This window comes from Mauremys reevesii, linkage group 13, assembly GCF_016161935.1.
Source record: "Mauremys reevesii isolate NIE-2019 linkage group 13, ASM1616193v1, whole genome shotgun sequence".
Classification (NCBI taxonomy): domain Eukaryota; kingdom Metazoa; phylum Chordata; order Testudines; family Geoemydidae; genus Mauremys; species Mauremys reevesii.
The window spans coordinates 38,440,420-38,462,910 of NC_052635.1; the positions used below are offsets into that span (position 1 = coordinate 38,440,420).

At 41.8% G+C, this 22,491-nt stretch overlaps 1 long non-coding RNA gene across 1 annotated transcript; it reads right to left on the reverse strand.

The window, feature by feature from the left end:
* Positions 1-17,770: 17,770 nt before the first annotated feature.
* Positions 17,771-21,567, reverse strand: LOC120381109. Its single transcript, XR_005587940.1, has 3 exons — positions 21,463-21,567; positions 21,089-21,166; positions 17,771-17,894 (listed from the first exon to the last, which is right to left on the reverse strand). It is a non-coding gene; the product is annotated as an uncharacterized LOC120381109 (long non-coding RNA).
* Positions 21,568-22,491: the final 924 nt, after the last annotated feature.

The following is a 22,491-nucleotide window of genomic DNA, read 5'->3' on the forward strand; positions in this document are numbered from 1 at the left end:
GTCCTGGGTCCATGCCTGGAGCTTCTAGGCACTACCACAATAATATTAACGATAATTGATGGTAACTTCAGGTCACTTCCAACCTGGGCAGATTTGAAACAGGGGTGAAAGGTTCTAATCCTATCACCCAAACTTCCCTCCCCCTCAATCTTTTAAGGGTAAAAAAAAATTACAGTACTACAATCTGGCAATATTTAAATTCTCAGACACTATGGATTGTAGTAGGTTCAACAATGCTCCTCCAAATCTAAACATCTGAAGCAGGAAATAAAAACAAACTCATGCTAGTAAAAATATTTCACATACTTAAAATGATTGCCATGTGAATTCTCAGGACTTTTCTTTTCAAATCATTTTATTAGGTATTTTCCCCTACAGCTGAAATAACAATGCTGGATCTTTCTCACTAGTCCTTTCCTGTACCCTTCCCATAACCAAAACAAAATCAGCAGAAGAAACAATTTGGAAAAGGCACGGCCATAGTCATAGAGATGCTTTGAGTTCTGTCCTTGCTGAAACTGAGCCGTTGCCCTGCTGTGAAGAACTCTCTGATTGTTCTGTATTGTCTCCAGCTTGTGCTATGGACATAGCACAATTGAGGGTTGTTATATATGAAGTCCAATATTCTGGATTTCAGTGAATCTTGTGGGTTTTTCTTAGCTCAGGGTAATAGTCCAGGCTTTGCTGCTCTCCTCAACCAAATCTTCATCGCATTACAGCCAGGGTGGACCATAGTAAGCCATGCACTGCACCTACCGCATTATATCCTAGCCTCTACTTTTTAAAGGCCTTAAGGACTCCTTTCTTAGGATGTTTGCATATTACTATCATTCTAACAAGAAACACTTTCACAGAGATGGGCCTGAGTCATGAAATTTGGACTTTGGTCTGGCTCTCCAGATGTAATCTTCATATGTGCCTTTTGCATTGCGGGATGCGTGGTTGCAAGTCGGGCACATTCACCAAATTGTTTTTTGGAAGATTTGGGACTGAATTTCCCCAGAGTTTGAGCTCAGATCTAGTGTTTCAATTAGGCCTGCTATAGACATTGAATTAGGATTCAGATCTGAACTTCCCCAAAGCTCAGGCATGAGTGTGAAGAGGAGAAAGTGGGTTCCACAGGTAACATTCTGTTGGGGAACAGCTAAAACACCTAGTCCCTAAATGAATAAGCACCTTAAAATACAACAGGCAAAATTGCTGACACAGCTTTCTACTGCTGTACAAACAGAGACTAAGCTTTGAGCAAAAGTCGCTTGAAAACCCATGTTTGGAAAATGTAAGAATGTGCTAGTATTAGAGCAAGTGTTCCCCATAACTTTCCTACTCAAATAAGAGAAAAAATAAGATTATGTTAATGAATAATTTGGGATGCTTCACATGTATTGAACTATGATGCAAAAGTTGGAAAATAGCTGAATGGTAAATATATAGGGTATGTCATGTTAGTTTAATGTTAATAGTTTATGACAATGTGTGTTGAATGGTAAAAGAATTCTTGAGTTGGGTTGATGTAATGTTGATGATTTATAACATAGAATGGAGAATAAAAAACAACTTGGGTAAATGTATAACTGGGATGTGGAATGATAGATGATGTAGAAAACAAGTTAGTGTATAAAAATCAAGTGGCCAAGGGCCCAAAATGGAGAACACCAAACCAGAGACTGAGAGGAGTATCATAAAGTGGAGAAACTTCTGGTACTCTGTAATTCAGTAACTTGGGCCCCTATCTGATCCATTTTATCTGTCTTATTGTCTGATATATGTATATGATCAGAAACTATAAGTGACAATGATTCTGTCTGAAAAATATAAAGGTGAAAAATTGATTAAGCCTAAATTGGATGAACTTGTGCCTCAGATTTCCATCTTACAAGTCTTTCCAATCCAGATTCATCTTTACTTGGTCAGTTCCAGCATGACTGAGAAATAAAATGCACAGAATCAAAATGCACCAGAAATGCACTATGAACAAAGGAAGTGGGTTTTAAAATGCAATATTTTTCTTTCTGGCTTTCTTGGGTAAAATTAGCACTCTTGGAAGTAAGGAGTTTGTAATGAATAAGGAGCAGACCATCCCATTCCTCTTACAAGTCCCACTGAAACAAGATGGTAGACGGCAATATCTTCTATCAAATCAGGTTAATGAGTATCTCATCAGAAAAAGATATCCTAGCCCAACGTGCACGATCACCTGCCAAACGAAGCATTGTCAGCACTAATTTATTTTCCATATAGGCCACATTAAACTCACAGTAATAGCAGATGCCATAATGCTTATTAAAAGCAAATAAGCAGCAGCTGTGGTTTTTGCAGCCACCAAAAGTAATGTTGTGAGAGCAATAGATCCATTAATTTCTGTGATAACTCTACCATCCTTACTCCTGTTGGACTCATAACAAAGAATGCTTGTTCTCTAGCTCCTGAAAGAACATAACTTCGTTCAACTCTGTATAGTCCATAGACACGGTCAGTAAGCTGTGTGCGCTAACAAGGAGCATGCAAACTCAAATGCTGGCTGAAAATCTCATTTTCACTGCCAGAGAATAGACAGAGCAGGGCAAGAGAGGGATTTCCCTGGCCTCCTCTACAAATGAATCATTGCTAGGAAAAGATAGAAGTACTTGGACCTTATTCTCATTCACAGGAAAGCCCTTCTTTGCCACTCAGGAAGTGTACAGAGATCTGAACCTATCTTTAAGGCTCCTTTACACCGTACCCTCCCAGACTAGTGTAATGGAGCCCATAGTATAAGTGAGACTCAGATCCCTTGTCTTAGTAAGTTTCTAACTAGACTCTTTTCAGAGTAGCAGCCGTATTAGTCTGTATCCGCAAAAAGAACAGGAGGACTTGTGGCACCTTAGAGACTAACACATTTATTTGAGCATAAGCTTTCATGGGCTACAGCCCACTTCATCAGATGCATAGAATGGAACATATAGTAAGGAAATATATATATATATATATATATACATACACACATGTACAGAGAACATGAAAAGGTAGAAGTTGCCATACCAACTCTAAGAGGCTAATTAATTAAGATGAGCTATTATCAGCAAGAGAAAAAAATTATTACACAAATTGAATCTATTTCCCCATGTTAAGTATCCTCACACCTTTTTGTCAACTGTCTGAAATGGGCCATCTTGATTATCACTACAAAAGTTTTTTTTTCTCCTGCTGATAATAGCTCATCTTAATTAATTAGCCTCTTAGAGTTGGTATGGCAACTTCCACCTTTTCATGTTCTCTGTATGTATATATATCTTCCTATTATTTGTTCCATTCTATGCATCCGATGAAGTGGGCTGTAGCCCTCGAAAGCTTATGCTCAAATAAATTTGTTAGTCTCTATGGTGCCACAAGTACTCCTGTTCTTTTAACTAGACTCTGGTTTTCTGCACCTGCATGATAAAAACAGCTTTGCTCATTGTCAGCTTCAGAGGCAGGGTGTTGGGGGAAGGGTTCTTTCCTATTGTATGCTGAGCACCCTTGGTGCCACAGGAAAACAGGCCAGTTAAGTCATTGCAGAGAGGAGAGGGAGGCAGAGAAGCAACTAAAGGAAGAGCTTTGCATAACAAACCCAAAGCAGAAAGAGGGGACACAAAGAGAGAAGAAAGGTCAGAACACACAGATTACAAATAGCTGGAAGAATAATATTGAAAATAACCAGGGGAATAAAGTGACATGAGAAAACTCTAAAACACAGAAACAAAATTAAATGGATATGAGAAGATCAGTGGGAAAAGCGCAATGGCCGCCTTTCGCCATACAAAAAGCCCAGTTGCAATAGAAAAAGAAACCAGCCTACGCTGAGGCAAAACATCCATTGACTGTGTCAGCAGAGTACGCAGGAAGTATCCGCAAATGCATTCAGAGGGGCCAGCTCCACAGCCACTGTAAAGTGAAGTAGCTCCACTGAAGTCAATTGAGTTATGGCAACTTCGTGCCAGCTGAGGATCTGGCCTACAATGAATCACTGCTTGTTGTTCTGCTGATGCTTTTCTGAGAATTCCCTGCATTTTCCCAGACAATCCTATTTTCCTTACTTGTTTTATTATGTGTTTGCCAAGTTGTCCAGTCAGCTGAAGTCCAAGGGCAACTTTCTCCTTTCTCATAAATGCTGGTCACTTCAGTGCATCGTGAACCTCTATAGGCAGATCCTTGGCTATTGTTAATGTCTGTTCACTGCCAGAGCAGGTCAAGGTGACCTGAGAAAAAACCCTCAGGCTTTACGAGATGCTCCACCATAGCGAATGTGTTAGATGGTTTGGTTTGCTCTGGCAATCCTGGTCAAGCAGAGCGGTTCCAATGGAGCAGAAAGATGTTCACATGAACTCACAGAAGTTGGTGAATTTTACATATCTCAGTTCAGCAACCAGTTCCCAAGTCAGGCTATGAAAAGTGTGTGTAACCTGGATATTTTGTTACATCTATAATAAGCATCAGGGGTGATGCTGTGGCTGGAGAAATAAATACTCTCTGTATAATAAAGCCATAAATGATTGGTAGATAATGTATTAAAAGTTGGGGGGGGGGAAGCTTGCAGATCCTATAACATTAATGGAGCCATAGTTTATTAAGTTAAATCTGTCAGGCCACAGCATTCTCCAGCAATTGTGGTAATCATGCTGAGATATATTTTTATGTTAGCATCTGTATAGTTTGCATATCTTTGCCATAACTATAGTTCAACCAGGGTTTTACGACAAAACTATAACTTTTTGATATTTTGATTTAGTTTCAAACTTTATTCTCAGGCTGTGACACAATAAAAACCTTTAAAGTGAATATATATGGTAAATAAACAACAGGGAATCGCATTAGAAAAATGTCCATGATTTAAACAAAAATTAAAATGATTTAAAAGACAAAGGCCAAAACGTAATACACCCAGGGAAAAAAAATGTCAAAAAGCGCAAGTCTGACACCACCTGATACTTAGGGCCCAATTCACCCACATTTACAAGTAGCCCCGGTAGGCTATATTTTTCCCTAGTAAAGTGAGTGTCACAGAAGGATCAATGGGAGTATTCAAGAAGAAGAGTTTTCTTGCTCTGAGTAAGGGTCCTAGAACTTAGCCCAGTGGAATCAGCGGGACTACTTGGACAGCAAGGCATTACTCAGGGTGACAGAACAGGGATCCCATTGTGGGGATGCATTAACATGGTTAAAGCTTTGCAACCCTAAATATCCCTATATAGTATGGGAGAGATGGCCTGGAGCTGTACAGTTCAAATCCTGCTGTTTGTCCAGTTCTCAACTGGCCTGAAGTTCAGGAAGTTTTCACATCTCAGATTTTGGTCCACCCATTGGGACCCATCGTTGTATACTGCAGAGACTGGGGCCAGCCAACTGCTCAGTGTGGATGTGGATCCAACGTTCCCCAAAGCACAGGCTCACCTTTAATAGCTTGAGCGTTTAGCAGCCCATGTAAAAGTTTGAGCTGAGTGATCGTCTGTTAGGTCCCGATCTAAAAGCTAATGGAGTCATTCTAGATTTAAGCTGGTGTAACTCAGATCAGAATTTGTACTCTCAGGTCAGAGCTGAGGTACACTGCTGGGGAAATGTATGGGAGAACGTAGGTGTTGCTGCTGCCTCTGCCATGCCCGGTCAGTGAAAAAGCAAATGACTTCAGTTTCTTGGGCTGTCCGTCTAGTACTTTTCATTAGCACTACGTTAACAGACAAACAGCAACCATGTCAAAGTGGTCAGTTTCTTAAAAAGGTGTTAGGCCTTGTTAAAAAAAAATATGCCAAGAAAAAGCGAAATCATGTATTATAGAAAAGTGCTGTGGGGAATGGGCAGCATGGGAGCACTGACTTGAGGTGGAATAATTCAGATTGACCAGAGCTAACTGCTTTCTTCCTGTCTCCATCCCAGCTTTTATGTTCTTTAGTATATTATACCTGTTTATGGCTGCCTTTTCCCGCAAGCACCTGCTTCGTGTGGCACCAAGTAAAATGACCCCTAAGCACAAAGGAGCGGTTGTCAAGATTCCTGATCTAACAAGCTCATGTCTAGAGACCTCGCTTTGGGTAATTTAAGCCTTTCACTGCATAAGGGTCATTGTGACCGCAGTATCATACTGTTCTGAGTAATCCTGCTCTTATCCATCATGGATATCACATGGTCAAACACACACACCCCTGTAGATTGGCTTCTAAATATATTAAACACAAAAAAACCTGCATTAAAAGAGCATTAAGCTTGCAAAGTAAAGCACTCAAAAGTTGGGAAATGCCATTACTATAGCTGCCTGTGCAACCTTAATTCAACTCCCTTGTGCACATGCATTACAATATTGTCTTTAATTACATGATCACATACGATTTTTCCACAGGACCCCTGCCTCATTCAGTGCACAAGTTAATTTATTCCCAGTGCTTAACCACTCTGACAGTTAGGAAGTTTTTCCTCATGTCCAATCTACACTGCCCATGTTGCAATTTAAGCTCATATTTTCTTGTCCTATCCTCAGAGGTTAAGAAGAACAATTTTTCTCCCTCCTCCTTGTAACAACCTTTCATGTACTTGAAAACTGTTATCATGTCTCTTCTCGGTCATCTCTTCTCCAGACTAAACAAACCCAATTTTTTCAATTGGAAAAAACTTTCTCCAATTTGTTCACATCTTTCCTAAACTGGACACAATACTCCAGTTGAGGCCTAATCAGCGCAGAGTAGAGCAGAAGAATTCCTTCTCATGTCTTGCTTACAACACTCCTGCTAATACAGCCCAGAATTATGTTTGCTTTTTTTTGCAAAAGCGTTACACTGTTGAGTCATATTTAGCTTGCGGTCCACTATGACCCCAGATCCCTTTCCACAGTACTCTTTCCTAAGCAGTCATTTCCCATTTTGTATGTGTGCAGCTGATTGTTCCTTCCTAAGTGGAGAACTTTACATTTGTCCTTACTGAATTTCATTCTATTTATTTCAAACCATTTCTCCAGTTTGTCCAGATCAGTTTGAATTTTAATCCTATCCTCCAAAGGATAGGATTTTTATCAAGAAAAACTGAGGAAAATCTTAGGGGAAAGTTTGAGAGCATTATATCATCACACTTGAAAAGTGGCGTATATTCAAATTGGCTGTTCTTCAAGACTCATAAAAAACTCTAGGCAAAAAATCAAAGACCACACCAGGATTGATTTGATGAAAATGGTAATGAAATCAAAAAGATCCTTAAGGAAAAGAATGATGAGCTTATGTCTTGGCAAAATGACAAAGCAACAACAACAACAAATTCATGAACCTGCAAGCCAAGGCTCAAAGATGGCTTTGCATTGTACAGGATAACTGAGGGGAAAGAAAGCAGAAGAAATACAGCACTGTGCTAATACTAACAACACAAAGCTGTTTTATGACTCCCTGAAGGCCATTTATGGGCCACTGGAATTGGGATTAGCGCCAATGAAGAGTAGAAATGGATTTAGGGTGACCAGATCACAACAGTAAAATATCAGGGCACATTGGGGGCACTGTTGGTCCTGCCCCCAATTCACCCCAGCTCCGCCCCAGCTCCTGGTCCCACTTGGCCTCAGGCCCCCTTCTCCCTTCTTGGCCCCCTGGACTCAGTTGGCTGGGATGGATTTTTCTCCGTTGTCGCTGCAGAGTGAGTCTCCCGGACAGCAGAGCTTTCTGGGAGTGCTGCCCCCGCCCCTTAAAATAAATGGGCGACTTTAGTTCACTTTGGATCGGATCCCAAAGCTCATTTGCCAAGAGCAGGTTTGGGTCTGGCACAGCTCTAAGCCTAGTCACAAAGAGCTGGCAGGTGACAGCTGAACTGAAGCCTGGCTTTTGTTCCCAGCACCCCTTTCCCGTCCCTTCTGATCTGCTCAGCGATCACCAAGAGTCAGGAGTCTGGAAGTGTCCTGGCTTGGGGGGTGGGGGAGGAGACACCCCTCCCGCCAGCCTCCTCACTCCCAAGCCTACCTGTTGCTTGCCTCTTCACTCCTTCGCCAGACCGACTCCCTCCGCCCACTGCCGGCTTACTGCATCCCGCCTCCCTCCCCCGCCCGCCGCTCACCTCCTCACCTCACTATCGGGACAAATGGCATCTCAATTGTACATCGGTCAGGATGCGGGACAAAGGATTAAATATCAGGACATCTGGTCACCCATGATGGATCTATCCTAAACCAGGAGAAGTGAGGAGTCTCTGAAAGATGGGTGCAGCACTTTACCGAGCTATTAAACAATCCCTCTACTGGAAACCCTCAGGTATTAGAGGAGCTAGCAAAGCACCCCATGCATGGAGAAACCGTCCAGTTATCTACCATTGATGAAACGCAGAAAGCTATCAAATAAGTCAGGTCAATCACCAGGCAAAGACACAAAACCTGCAGAAACCTGTACATTTTCAGACCTCAAAACTGTTGAATATCTAAACAAAAGTAAAAGTAGCAAAGAGTCTTGTGGCACCTTATAGACTAACAGACGTTTTGGAGCATGAGCTTTCGTGGGTGAATACCCACTTCGTCGGATGCATGTAGTGGAAATTTCCACCACATGCGTCTGATGAAGTGGGTATTCACCCACAAAAGCTCATGCTCCAAAACGTCTGTTAGTCTATAAGGTGCCACAAGACTCTTTGCTGCTTTTACAGATCCAGACTAACACGGCTACCCCTCTGATACTAAACAAAAGTGTTAAGGCTACGTGGGCAACTGAGAAAATTCCTCAGGATTTCAAAGATGCTACCACGGTTACACTATATAAAAATAAATGCAACAAGTCTGACTGTGGCAACTATTGGGGTATCTCCCGGCTATCTGATATTTTCCTCAATCAACTTGCCCAGATAGTCAGAGAACCTTCTACCAGAGACCCAATGTGGCTTTAGATCAAGTCAGAGCAACACAACATGATTTTCATTGTGAGACAGACTCAGGAAAAATGCACTGCAAAACATGGAACTGTATGCTGCCTTTGCTGATCTAAAAAAAGCATTCAACTCTGTGACCAGAAATGGCCTGTGGAAAATTCTAGAAAAGTCTGACCACCCCACCAAATTTGTTAACTTTACATGGCAATTCCACGAAGATATGATTATCGGCGAGTACTTTGACCAATGTCCTTTCTAAACCACCCCCATATCTAATGGGATGAAACACGGCCGAATGCTGGCACTGGTCCTTTTGGATCTCTTCTTCAATGCCATTCTGATGTGGCCACTTGTGAGTTTGCACAGACTGGCTAAAAGCAAAGGCTACTGGAGGCTCGACAGGAAGTATGTGTGTCCTACAGACATGTTCTAGTCATGTTAAAAAGGAATGATACCGTAATGATAATCTGTTACTGATATGGAAAGGGTACGACTATGGCAAAGGTATAGTAATAATTTTCCAGTGACATATAGAGAAACATCGGCCAGGCCTGTCCTACGACAAGATATCTGACATAAAACAGGGATGGGCTATTAAAGCAAAGTGTATAAACAAGTTTATTAATTTTTAGTGAAAGAGGATTAAGGGGGATGGGGATAAACAAGGAAAATAAAATTATGGTGAAAACAAATGGCACTTTATTTTTGTCTCCAAAATGTTTTCTTGAACAAACTTTAAAAAGCCATAGATTTCCATGAATCAATCGCGCTTTGTACCAGAAACAATAGCCTCAATCATAATATTTAAATATTTCTCAAATACTACTGCCCATTGCAATGTTTAGCCTTAAAAGCAAAATCTCTAGCAACTCCAAAAATGCTCTCATGTAAAACACATGGCAAAGATCTAAGCTACTCAAACTAGTTTTTTTTAAACATGTTTCTTCATGCTATGCAAATGTCAGAATTTAAAAATTTTGATCGGATTTGAACTGTATGTTTTCCATCTTCCTTTCCACTCTCCTCTGCTTGTGGTCTTGGGGATGTTTGGACGGACCCACGTAAATATGAATATAATTAGATGTTTAGAAATGCAAGCAGAGTGCATTTGTTAAAGGAAATCTACAAAGAATAGTTTTTATAATCCAGTTCTGGACCTTAAATTGGGCCCTTCATTTTAGTAAGCCTGTTAGTCATTGTTCCCCAGGTACAGTGCTTGAACTGATGTCTTCAGGGAGTTGTATATGTATGAGTGTCTAAGAACACATTCAGAATAATAAGATTCCCCGTGGAATGCTGACATAAATAACAGACACAACATATTTTATCCATTAAAAACACTTTAAGCTTTTAAGCAGCGCCAAAAACACAATTAAATCAATCCTAGACACATAGGAAGAGCTGATTCAAGAAAAGTGATACTCCAGGGTGAGGTAGATGTAAATGTACATTCTGGATTTTGGGAATATCCCTGTTTCAGATACTTAACTCTCTGCTCATCTGGAACATCTGTTGGGACTTATCAACAAGAGGACATTGTCTTAGCCCTATATTCTATTAGAATTCAGATCCCCACTTCTGGAAACACTCAGGTTTTAAGAGAAATTTGGCAAGAAATAATTTGCAATGGAATAAATGTGTTTTATTTTAGTTCACTTACAGTCAAATCTACATGCCATACAGAGGAGATGCGCTACAGGAGCAGTGTAGCACTTGAGAAACCATGCAGCAGTTGATGGACTTCAAGTCCTGATCACTTTGTGTCTTCTTGTGCATCTCCTTTCCATAGGAATCTGACTGGCTTCCTTCATATTCTTCCATTTTCCTCTTTTGACCTGATTTACGTAGTTTAATTTTATTCGGCCTTTAAAAAAAAAATCTGTTTTCCCGTTCCTTTCGTCCAGCTGTGAAAATATTTCCTCTCGCCTTTGGCCCTTCTGCACAAGGAAGTGTGTTTCTCCCCACATACTACCTTCGTATCTTTTGTTCAACTAAGGATATCCTGTCAAGATTGAGTCCGCATTTTATTCATGCATATTACAGTATTTGCACCCTTGAGTCAGACATGCACAAATGCATGTACCTAGAGGGCCTTAGAAGTTCTGTTCAGCTTCATCAGTGTATTTCTGTGCCCATATGTTCCCCTCAACTCATGACTCTAATTTTAATCCCAATTGTATCTAGGTTCCACAGAAATTTGGTGCCTCTCTCATTTTTATTATTGAAAATTATTTACAGTCACAAATATAGAATAATGAGAGTGAGACTATAGATAGAATTATTTATACTGAAGGAAGGAATCCCATAGCATTGTCTTTTTCCTGCATGAGTAATATTCTGGTGTTCCCCATTCTAGGTCCTCGTTATGCACTGTGTTTGCACATATTGGGACCTCGGCAGAGATATGACTCCCCCGCTTCCTTTCACCACACCCAATTTAAACCAGAAGGGTCCAGACAGACCTGGGTGCTTCCCCTCTGCTGCTATTGTTAAAAATGTTCCCTGAATCAAATCAACATTTTACCTCTCAAAATGCAGATGCAGGTTATAAGGTCAAAAAACTGGGTATCTGACTAAGTAAGAGAGGCGTCTGAGCAATCTTTGGCGTCTGTGTGAATGTTTTAAGTCACTTGCATGAGAACATATACTATCCTAGTGAAAAATAATTGTAAAAATATAGGGCTGAATTGTGCCTTATATTTCATAGTTACGTCCATGCTAACCCACTGCAATCTATGGCACATAGAGGGAAGGATTTGGCCCACAATATCTTAAATGTTATATCTTCCACCCAGGTTAACATTACTTTAATCACTCATCCATCCTCATTCATGGTCTCCACTCTGTTGTGGTAACTGTATATCTGACGTCTATGGCTTTATGCCGCTATTCTCACCATTGCTGCAATGCAGTGCCATTCATTCTTATGCTGGATGAGCAATAGGTTGCCTCTGGTAACAATGCAAGAGGTAATTTGCACGCAAAGGTCTCCATGCATAAGCATAATAGAAGTGTCTGAGCTGATTTTTCTACATATACAGTTATTTACATACATGTAGTTCTGGGCAGGAATTTGTTAGGAACACTACTATTTCCTATGTAATACTGCTCCCAACTCCTGGTCTCTGCACAGACTCAAAGTAAATGGCTTGATTTAGGTGTAGTCGAGTTGGACAATTTTCTCCACAACCAGGACAGGGTGTGGATCAATGGCACAGAACCATCTTGGTTGAGCTGCAGTAGTGTCTAAGGACCCTACCTGCAGGGTTTTGATCAGTGGATCCTCACAGTCACAGATCTACTCTCCATGCCCCTCAGTCGCTCTTCCCCTGGCCTGATTCAGAGGCCTCCAATATATTGTGACCTATAGTTTGGCTTGGCAGACTTGTTCAGTCCCAGTGAACAGCACCCCTGGCTCAGCAGCACGACTTTTGTCCAGCTGTATTTTGGACTTGTGGGTCCTGCCCACTCTTGGGAAGATTTGTCCCAAATGTTGCATACCTCCATGTTACAAAGAGAAAAGACCCCACGACACTGCTTTCTGCCTGACTATAAAAAATGTGGCTCGGGTGATCACCAAATGTATATGCTCCTCTACCCAATGGCACTGGACAAGAATCAGGTCTTAATTCCACCACCTTTCGCGAGAGTGCACATGCATACAGAAATTAAACAAGCCCTACTTTGACCTCCACAAATGTATTTCATGGGCCTTGCTCATTGAAACTGTTTGTGTTTGTTCCTTAAGCTGTTTTTAATCAATTTGTTTGCACAGAAGACATCTGGCAGAAAGAAAGGCCAAGTTCAGAATCCTGCAAATGTCACAACTGTTGTTTCTGGATAGAATTGCTACAGGATTGGTCCATCATATGCAGTTGTGAAAGGGTAGCTTATGTCCCATTAACCAGAGGTGGGAGTAATTAAAAGCAAAGCGACAAAAGAACAAAGCAAGGGAGGCAGCTGTTTTCCAGATTTCCCTAGGAAATTAATTAAATTATAACCCCCCGTATTCTCCTCTTCTCCATGTCATTGGGAATTTTTTACCTCCTGGTTATATCACATCCAAATAAAACAAATGTTTCACCAACAGCAGGTTTGCCAAGAGTTTGGGAATAGCCAGATAGGTGCTACAGTCAATAAATAGTAAAGTGCTACCACAAAGGTCTCATTCCACATATGACCTCGCAGTCCTTGTCCTCAAAGGAAACCTGCACACCATCTTCAAAAGACGAGTCTGGAAACTTAATCTAATAACTCTGCTGGACCTTAAAAACTTGAACTTAGTAGAGACACTGGCTTTATGGCTTATTACAACTATTTGTAACACCCTACTGCCTGCTAACCCTTAATTGTCCTCTTCATTTTAAGCAGACTTCTACAGCATGTGTGAACCCCTTATACTTCATCGGTCCCACCTTGTATTTAGCTCGGACACTCTGGTTACCTGCTCCAGACCTGAGGAACAGCTCTGTGAAGAAATCAGGTGATTTAATTAAATAAACAATGAGTAGGGCTCCCACATCTTTAAACCTGTGCAGTACGGCAAATGTTGCACCCAGTGCTGCTGGCAACATGTACAGCATAAAACCAACACTTGGAATCTCCAGCTCCCTCTAACCCCTCATATTTCTCTAGGCTTCGTACACCTGAGAAAGCTTGGCTTGTATTTAACATCATGCACTTCCTCTAGCATTACTTTTACACACCCTGCATCCCAACACACCTGGCTTTGCTGACAATTCACTTTGAAAAGAGATGCTAAAGGGATTCTAAGGTCTGTATCATGCAGGAGGTCAAATTGGATTAGTTGTAAGGGTCCCTTCTGGCCTTAAAAATCTATGGAACAAATTTTAAAAAGCCATAAACAGAGAAGTTACCTAAGGACAAAATATTCTTGCTGGGTGGTTGCAATATAACACTACCTTATTTCCTAGAATTCAGAATGATAACACACAAGAACCAAAAACAGAGGGAGAAAAAGCAGGCTGCTCCCTAAAACAGAGAGGCATAATTCACCTACTTCACTCTCGGCTGGTTTTCTGCAGACTGATTCTGATCATATGCTTCCAGAGGTGAAAGTAAGCCGGTACGCCCTGGTACGGCATACCGGCAAGAGCCAGTGCACCATATCGGGCGGATAGGCTTCCCCTGGTGGCAATTTAAAGGGCCTGGGGCTCCCAGCAGCAGGGCCCTGGGGAAGCGGAGGTCGGGCTCGGGCAGGGATTTAAAGGGTCCAGGGCTCTTGCTGCAGCTACCGCCCTGGGCCCTTTAAATCGTCCCCAGAGCCCTGGGGTAGCGGCTCCAGGAATGATTTAAAGGGCCCTGGGTGGTAGCGACAGCCAGAGCTCTGGGCCCTTTAAATCACCGCCCAAGTCCCCGGCTGCTGCTGCTACTCTGGGGCTCTGGCAGCAGGGCTCGGGTGGCAATTTAAAGGGCTTGGGGCTCCCACTGCCGCTACCCTCCAGGGCCCTTTAAATCGCCACCCAAGCCCCGCTGCTGGAGCCCTGGGGTAGCGGCGGTGGGGCTCTGGTGGTGATTTAAAGGGCCAGGGGCTCCCAGCTGCTGCTACCACAGCCCCAGCCACGGGTCCTTTAAATCCTGATTTAAAGGGCCTGGGGCTTTAAAGGCCCCGCCTCGTCTGGTAGAGGCCACGACTCTAGTACGGGCAAGTCCTTGACGTCACTTTCACTCCTGCATGCTTCCCTACACCTACCCAGCAAGGACAGTGTCAGCCTGTGGGATGATGGATGCACCTGCCTCCATTTCATCCCCGCCCATGCAAAGGAAAACTGTCTCTCAGCAGCATATTTCAAACCCTTTTATTCATAAAAAGTGGCACAGTCCACAGATCCCTCGTGGTAAAAACAGTTGGCCCCCAAAGCAAAACAAGGGATATACGCAGCAGCTCTTCAATCCCAGTCAAAGGTCACCATTCCCAGGTCATCCGTCTGAGAGCCATTAACCACGCGGTCTCCATCCCCTGTTCTCGGGCACCCGCCTGAGAGTTCCAACACCTGCTTCTTCCCATAAGCCTTCTCCTGTAGCCTAAAATCAGGTCTCCCATGAGAGGGCTCTCTGCAGTGTTTCACTCCCCCAGGCATCCTCACCTGTGAGTCCTACCCCAGCTTCCGAGATCCTCCCTCCAACATCAATCCCCTTGTTTCGTCCTCTTACGCAGGCCAGTTCTTCCCGGTGTTCCTAGTGGCCTCTGCACAAGCTCTTCTGTAACTGAGCAGGGATTCTCCAGCTCTGATCACCAGTTTTCCACAGAACTTATCATTGGCAACTCACACAATTACTACCCCTCCTGCAGCTTTTTCCCCTGAGCAACTCTTTGCTGCTCCTTCTGTCTCTGCTCTCACCTGCCCGTCTCTGTCTCTTTCAGGCAGCTCACACCTGCGTCTGACTCAGCTTCTCCTTGATATGGCCCAGGTGCTTTCTTTTAAGCTCAGTTGGGAGGCAGCTTACAAGTCACAAGTATACTGGACGCCCTTCATCTTAAAGGAGCCAGTCACCCTGTGGCAGAAGGATTAGATGGAACGGTGATGGTAGATAGGTCTTTTCCATCTTCAATATTTATCACTCTGGGGTCAAATATGAACTCGCAGTGAGAAATAATGTAAAAGGCTCTTTTCCTGAATGTGTATCCTGGGGGATCATGTGTAAAACTCAGTTGGTAACATTGCCTCTCTACAGAAACCTAATGTACTTGCATCTAGAGTCCTGTATGCAGTTTTAGTCCCCATAGTTTTGGAAGGATAGAGGAAAATACAAAGGAGTGCAATGAAAGTGGTACAAAGCTTGGAGGATGTAAGGTGTGCAGAGCGATGGAGGCAGCTAAGTATATGCAGTTTAGAAAAGAGAAAATCTAGACAGACAATGGAGGTGTGGTGATCACATTCTATAAATACCTTCAGAGTAACAATATAAGATAAAGGTAAGAGGCAACATTCTCCTCTCAGTCTCACTGGTATGACTCTACTGGCTTTGATGAAGCTGAAAATGAGAGAAAAATGCAGCTCTGAGAATCATTCATAGTCCCAGAAGACAATAGATAGCACAAAGAGTGATGGCCCAAAATTAAGGCAGAAAATTTCATATTAAGAAAATATTCTTAGCGGAGAGAGATTGGGTAGCAGAATTCCCCCAAGGCGGGAATCATCACTGCAGAGGTTTGAGAAAAGGAGAGATAAGACATCAAACAGGAATAACATCATTAATTAATAACGTCATTAATAACTCCAAATTCAGGGATTTCAGGCCAGTCTTTTCCAGCCTTGCTTTTCACTAACCTCCACATTTACCAGATATATTTTGTTCTTTTATATTAATTCTCAAAAATCTCACTATTACAGTAAAGAAACCCTACAAAATAATTTTGGGTTTGTCATGTTAAATAAAGTAGCAAAATGACAGAGAACTTTGAAAACTCAACTGAACCATATGGATGTGCAAGGCTAAGTAGCAAGTGAAGGCAAACTGTGCGCCTCACAAGAATTATAGTTAATCATGGTCTGTGAAATACGATGAGATGATGAAAGGCAGGACGAACAATTAAGCCTGATACATAACATATGACAAGCATAAATTGCTCTGTATTGTGGCCAATCTAATGCAGCAATGAAAGGGGATGTCACAAAAGATGGACAGGAAAAGTGAATGACATATGAAAACTATTCATGGACACTGAGTAAATTATCATCTTTTTATAGATCTAGTCCTAAACCATAAAAAAATCCCATAATGAATGGAGGGGGGATGGGATAGGCAGAATCAGGAATCTGATGCAGTTTTGCAGGGGGAATAAACTGGGTAGTGAAAAAAGATTTTGTCTGACTGTAGTTTGGACTGAAGTCCAGACACAAATTATATACAGACTGGTGCTGAACAAAGCCTGTAAAAAACAGTTCATAAGGATTACATAAACCAGACTCCATACAGTTAGCAAAAGTCAGCCGTGGACTGACCTTGGCTGATTAATGTGAAGTTCTACTCCAAGAAATTTGTCTTCCCCAATGTCTTAGCTCCTTCCCTGGAGACTGCACCTTGAAGTGGTGGGAAGGTCTATGTTTTCCAATGACCCTGAAAGCTATGCTGGGTGGAGTTTTAACTCCTGGTAGGGCCACCCAACCTGGACAGGTCAAAGAGTAGGGACCAGATAAAAAGAAGTTCATTGCTCCTCCAGTTTGTGGTTTGAGAGATAGATACATTACAGAAAGACAGAAAGATAGCTATTCCAGCAAACTGCATGGTAGACAGGGATGGTGGAGCCTTGGTCACTCCCTTAGCGACATCTGATGGTGCAGGAAGGAATTAGAGTACTTTAGAGCACGTTTCCTACTCAAGGCCTCCAAAAACACTCTCTAGAACAATGAGCTGGATGTACAAGCTGGTAATGAATCAGTGAATGGAGCATTTTTAGATGGTCTGACTTACTAGACCTCAGTCCCTCATGACTTGCCACGCAAAAATCACTCACCATTCTGTCAGCTAAGAAGCTAACACATGTCATTACTGTAGCACAAACGTATTTCCTTCCTCACAGAGACACTAGGAGGATCAAGTTATTGCATATGTCTTCTCCCATAGCTGCTAGTTTTAGAGCAGGGAACAGCCTACATACATATTTGTGTGTGGGCGTGCATGTGGGTGTGTATGAGCAGATGAGTCCTGAATCAGGGAGATGCTCATCTACCCACAAAAGGCAGGAGTTTTCTGAACCACAACAGCACCGATTTCCTGGAAGTCCTCCATGCATGGAACGACCATCGATGTCAATGAAAGTTCCTGACAAAGAGGACTTGCAGGCCACCAAGGAAAGCCCTGTTAAAATATTAGAACAGGAGGATTAATCCTTTCACTGCTGGAACTCTGTCTGGGATTGCTGGTGGGAAGAACTTTTGTAGTATTCTTTGTTAGACCCTTTTGTCTTGGGGCTGAGTTGGAAAAATGAAGTGGATACAGCCGAGTGTGCACATGCGTTTGGATCTGTCCATGGGCACGTGTGGATTATTCCAAGAAGAAAATGCTTCCAGCAGCTTTCAAATGTAGCTTCAGTTCTGGAAAAGAACAAAATTAACACAATGCTTCCCGTGTTAAGTAAACATCCTTATTTGTAGCCAAATATCCATTTCTCTTCACACAAGTTAATGTAGACTCAGACTTATATTACTTATGTAGACCTTTATACTGCTTTTGAGTGGAGGGAAATGTTCTTTTCTATTTCTAGCTGTGTCATATTAGCTACCATTTGTTATTTTCTGATATTGTTGCTGTAATTAATTCAGGGAAGCTCAGCCCTTTGCACTGATGACCTTTCAATCAAGTATCTCAAAGCACTTGCTCATTCCCTAAGAATTCCAAACCAGCACATACAACATAACCAGAGTTCGTGCAGCATCAGTGCTGATTCCCACGCAGAATCTAGCAGCCACTGTAAGCAATTGCAGTAACTTATACAATGTTATTACCTTAAAAACCAGTCTTAAAAACACATTCACTGAATAAAATCTACCTCAAAGCAAATGTTATGTCTTGCAATGAACTCAACAAATGAAGGGAATTCACAGTTAGGTATTAAACATCTGACACTCAGGGTAGGAAGTAGTCAAGGAAACCCTGACAATAGGACATTTAATTCTTAACTGTGAATTGTCTTGCTTCTACGGGGTTTTCTGCTGCTGCTTTCCCACCACCATGAAAAACACAGACGTTCATTAGTTTATAGACTAACATCAAAGGCATTTCTGTGTCTCTTATTATTATTAATTTGTATTGCTGTAGCACCTAAGAGCCTCAAGGCATAGCCCTGCACCCCACTGTGCTACGCACTGCACAAACACTGAACAAAATAATGATCCCTGTCCCAAGGAGCTTAAGTACAGCACATGTGATCACAAGTTCTGAAATTGCAAATTAAAATGGAGATTCACAAGCATTTTTGCCCACCTACTTTTCAAAATCTGGGCCCACACTGTGATATACATTGAACTATATCTGCAAAATTTCCCTAGCACTAATGGGATCTGCATTTCTTACTCCCTGAGCATTGTCCTAGATACTTTCCTCAAACATCCTTGAAAAGACTGAAGTAGCTCAATGAGTCTTTTGGGTCTTTGATTTAATGTATTACTGCTTATTTAGCATCCAGGCAATTAATACTCCTGTGACAAAAAAGTGAATAATATTGGTTTACTCCTGATTGTATTTCCCTCTCTGAGAGAGATGTGTCACAGCTCAACTACAGTGTACATTACAGTCTCCACTTTCCCCCGCCCCTGGGATGCACAGATTTACTGTGTGTGCATAAGAGAGATTGTGTAAGTTTATAATTAGCTGCTGGGGAAGAAATGAGGGAGAAGACAAGTGTGTTCTGCCTTCAGCACTTATGGATGAAGATGCTTCATGGTTAGGGTTCTGTCAGGAACCTTCATGTCCCCAGTTTGCTGTATGGCTTAATCCAAGAGGAGGTGGAAATTGGTCTCCTGGCTAAATTCAAACTACTCAAAAATGTTCCCCGCAACCTTTGCAGCATGTCCATCTCCAAACACTCACATTACATGGCAGGCAGCAGTAGATTCCAAACACCTTAAACAGATGATCTGCCTACTGGGGGCTCTGACTCCCAATAAGTCAATGGGAAATCTTCCATTGACTATATAACAATAGTAGTGCTAGGCCTGTCGTTATACAACGATATACACAGACTAAACAAGGTATTAAGTAACCCTAGAAATCAAGGGCGTGTTTCAAAATTGGATGGATTCTACCCAATATACACCATGAAAAAGCAGATACGGTCTGTCCTTGTAATGTTCAGATGTGAGAGAATTTATGTTTTTCAGCACAGTAGGATAGAGTTCTTCCTGAGCAACTAGGGTATTGTAAATAATTACCTTAATTAAAACCATATTCCCTCCAAATCTGAAACCATTCTCAAGCTCTCTGATTTTATGCACACACTTTTTGCATGAACGGGTTGATTTTTTTAATCCGCAAAAGAGAACGTCACGCCCCCATTTCAAACAAATTAAGCTAGCATTTGCATGTGCAAAAAATGGCTGGGCAGTGGCAGTGAACATATATATATATATTAGATAACTATATAGCACATTATACAAATGCCTGGTAGTTCTGAGAGATGAACTGGCCTATGTTTTTCCAAGAGTTCTGTTCACTCATGCTAAGCTATATCCCACAATACCCTGCAATAGTACAACTCTGCATTTGGCATAAGCAGATAGGAAACTTGTCAAAATCAAGATACATTTGTTCTGTGTTATAGAACAAGCTAGGGAGGTACCTTCACAGGCCAGTACTTGGAATGCTAGTATCCAAGACAAAAGATAAAGAAAGGAACAGAACAACAAGTTAAGGAATGTAACAACGCTGCACGAGACGGCTTCCTGACGACTAGTATCGTATTGAACCTTTCTCCTGTACTATATTATTATTGGCTTATAGCAATAAACCTGATGGATATTGCTTATTTGGTCTCTTGAATATATTTCATAAAGAGCCAAAATGTGGTCAAGCAATTGACTATACAATTGATCAGCAGCAGCCAGCTTCCTGACCTTTGCATGTAAAGGCTTCACATCAGCTTTTACAGGCACAGTCAGATGCACATGAAAAAATTGTTGTGGGTGCAAAACTGGAGTCCCTGGGCAAGGAGTAGCAGCAGGTGCTGTCCTCAAAGACGCACCTGAGTCACAATTATTCCTCATCCTCCTGGAAAGGGTGATGTAATTTCTTGCTGGCCTATGCACTCCCATCCTCTCCACACACACTCAGCTACTCTGGCAAGCGAAGTGGGCATGAGCCTCTTCCTATTCTCCCATTTCTCTCCACTCATTCCCTGCCCACCTGTTCCAGGGAGCGTGTAAACAGATATGGTAGCCTCGCTTACCCCTGCGTACCTGCACCAGAAGTGCAGATAATCCAGCCTAGAGTTTAGGAGTGTGGCTTCCATAGGGAATAGATCTTAATATTGATCCCAACATGGTTATTAGTAAAATTATTATTTATTCTAAGATTTTTAGGTTATTGCAATTTTTACTTTGCCTTTACTGAATTTAGGAGATACGATGATTTTCATCTACATGGTGCTTGGAGAATAGCCCACATGCTTATGTTTTTGGGGCTTATTTAGTTAAATGAAATACGGGAATTCCTAGGAAATCTTTGCTTTCTGTCACCTAGTGACAGGCACCAAGAGTGTCAAAGAGGGCACCTCCTTAGCTATAGTTATTACCTCCACGTATGTTTACACAGACTCTGGGATGCAGCTTTACAACGTCTCCTTTCAATATTGTTTTCTTTTATGCTATGTCTGAAAGAGGTAAATAAGTGTTAGTGTGATTTGTGCCTTTTAGAGAATATTTGCTGGAGCCTTTAATTACAAATTGTAAATGTACAACAAATGATAAATAACCATTTAAGTTTAAAGACATAAGCAAACTTCATTAAACAGAGAGGAAATTGTGTGATTTAATATGAATTTAAGAGTCTTAATAATCAAGACTGTTTCTTGAATGGCGCATCTATAAGTTGTTTTACTGATTTCTGATACTCTAAGATGGGACTCACTACTGATGAGGGAGAAAATGTACTTTGATCCTAGCTCACCTAGAGATCAGTGTCCATACCAAAGGTGGACCCACTGTGAAGTTATAATCTCAGTTGAAAGCTGTCCATTGAGACACATACAGAAGAAACTACAGCCAAAGTACCCCATGGGATTAAATAGTGGGAGTCACATCCCTGAAAAATTAAGAGATAATTATTAAGATTCAGCCTGCCAGCGCTTGTTTCTCTAGTCTGTACATTTTAATCAATTTTTAGATAGAATTACTTGGGGGTCAGCATCTGAAAACACCCCTCCCTACTCCAGAGTTCTTATTCCCTCTTACTTTCCTGCACACCTTAGATTGCAATCGAGCCCTTAGGAAGCATATTGAACTCTGAATTTGTATTCGCAATCACCATATTCTTGCATTTTTCTCCTCCTTTTCCTGCCTGTCTGATGTCATGAAATCTCAATAATAGAAATCTATAATTTCAGTAGTTAGACATGCAGCCGTGCCTGCTAGCCACAAAATAAATATGCCTCACTACGCTCACTGGCCAGGCAGTTACAATCCTACTGCTGATGGGGGGAGGGGTGGCAAGACAGTTGTGGCTTCCTACATCCTTTATATAATAAAACATCCAATTTGCATTCAGCTTCCAGTCTTGCCTGGGTCTAGCACAGCTTGTTTTTCATAAATTTCTCACTAGAAGTTAAGATGTTGAAGAATACACGTCAATCAAATGACCTACATTTCCAGAGAAAGAAACTCCTAAGGGTGAAATGCAAAACTCCAGTTTAATTAGCAGACATATACAACTCTGTGATGAGGCTCCAGGGGCCTGGGGGAGGGGGGAGGGGAGCCTTGCATCTTGACTCTGTCTAGACAGCAGCGTTGAATGTTTTCCAAAAGTCTGATCTGCAGCAACCTCGTTTCCGCCAGCATCTCCTTGAATGAGGGATTTGCCATGGCCTCTTCAGTATTTCCCCCGAGACACCGGAATTGTAAAAAAATCCATTTGTACCAGACACCGCATGAGGCACATGGCTGACGTGTGCTTAGAGACACACCAATTACATAGTCACGT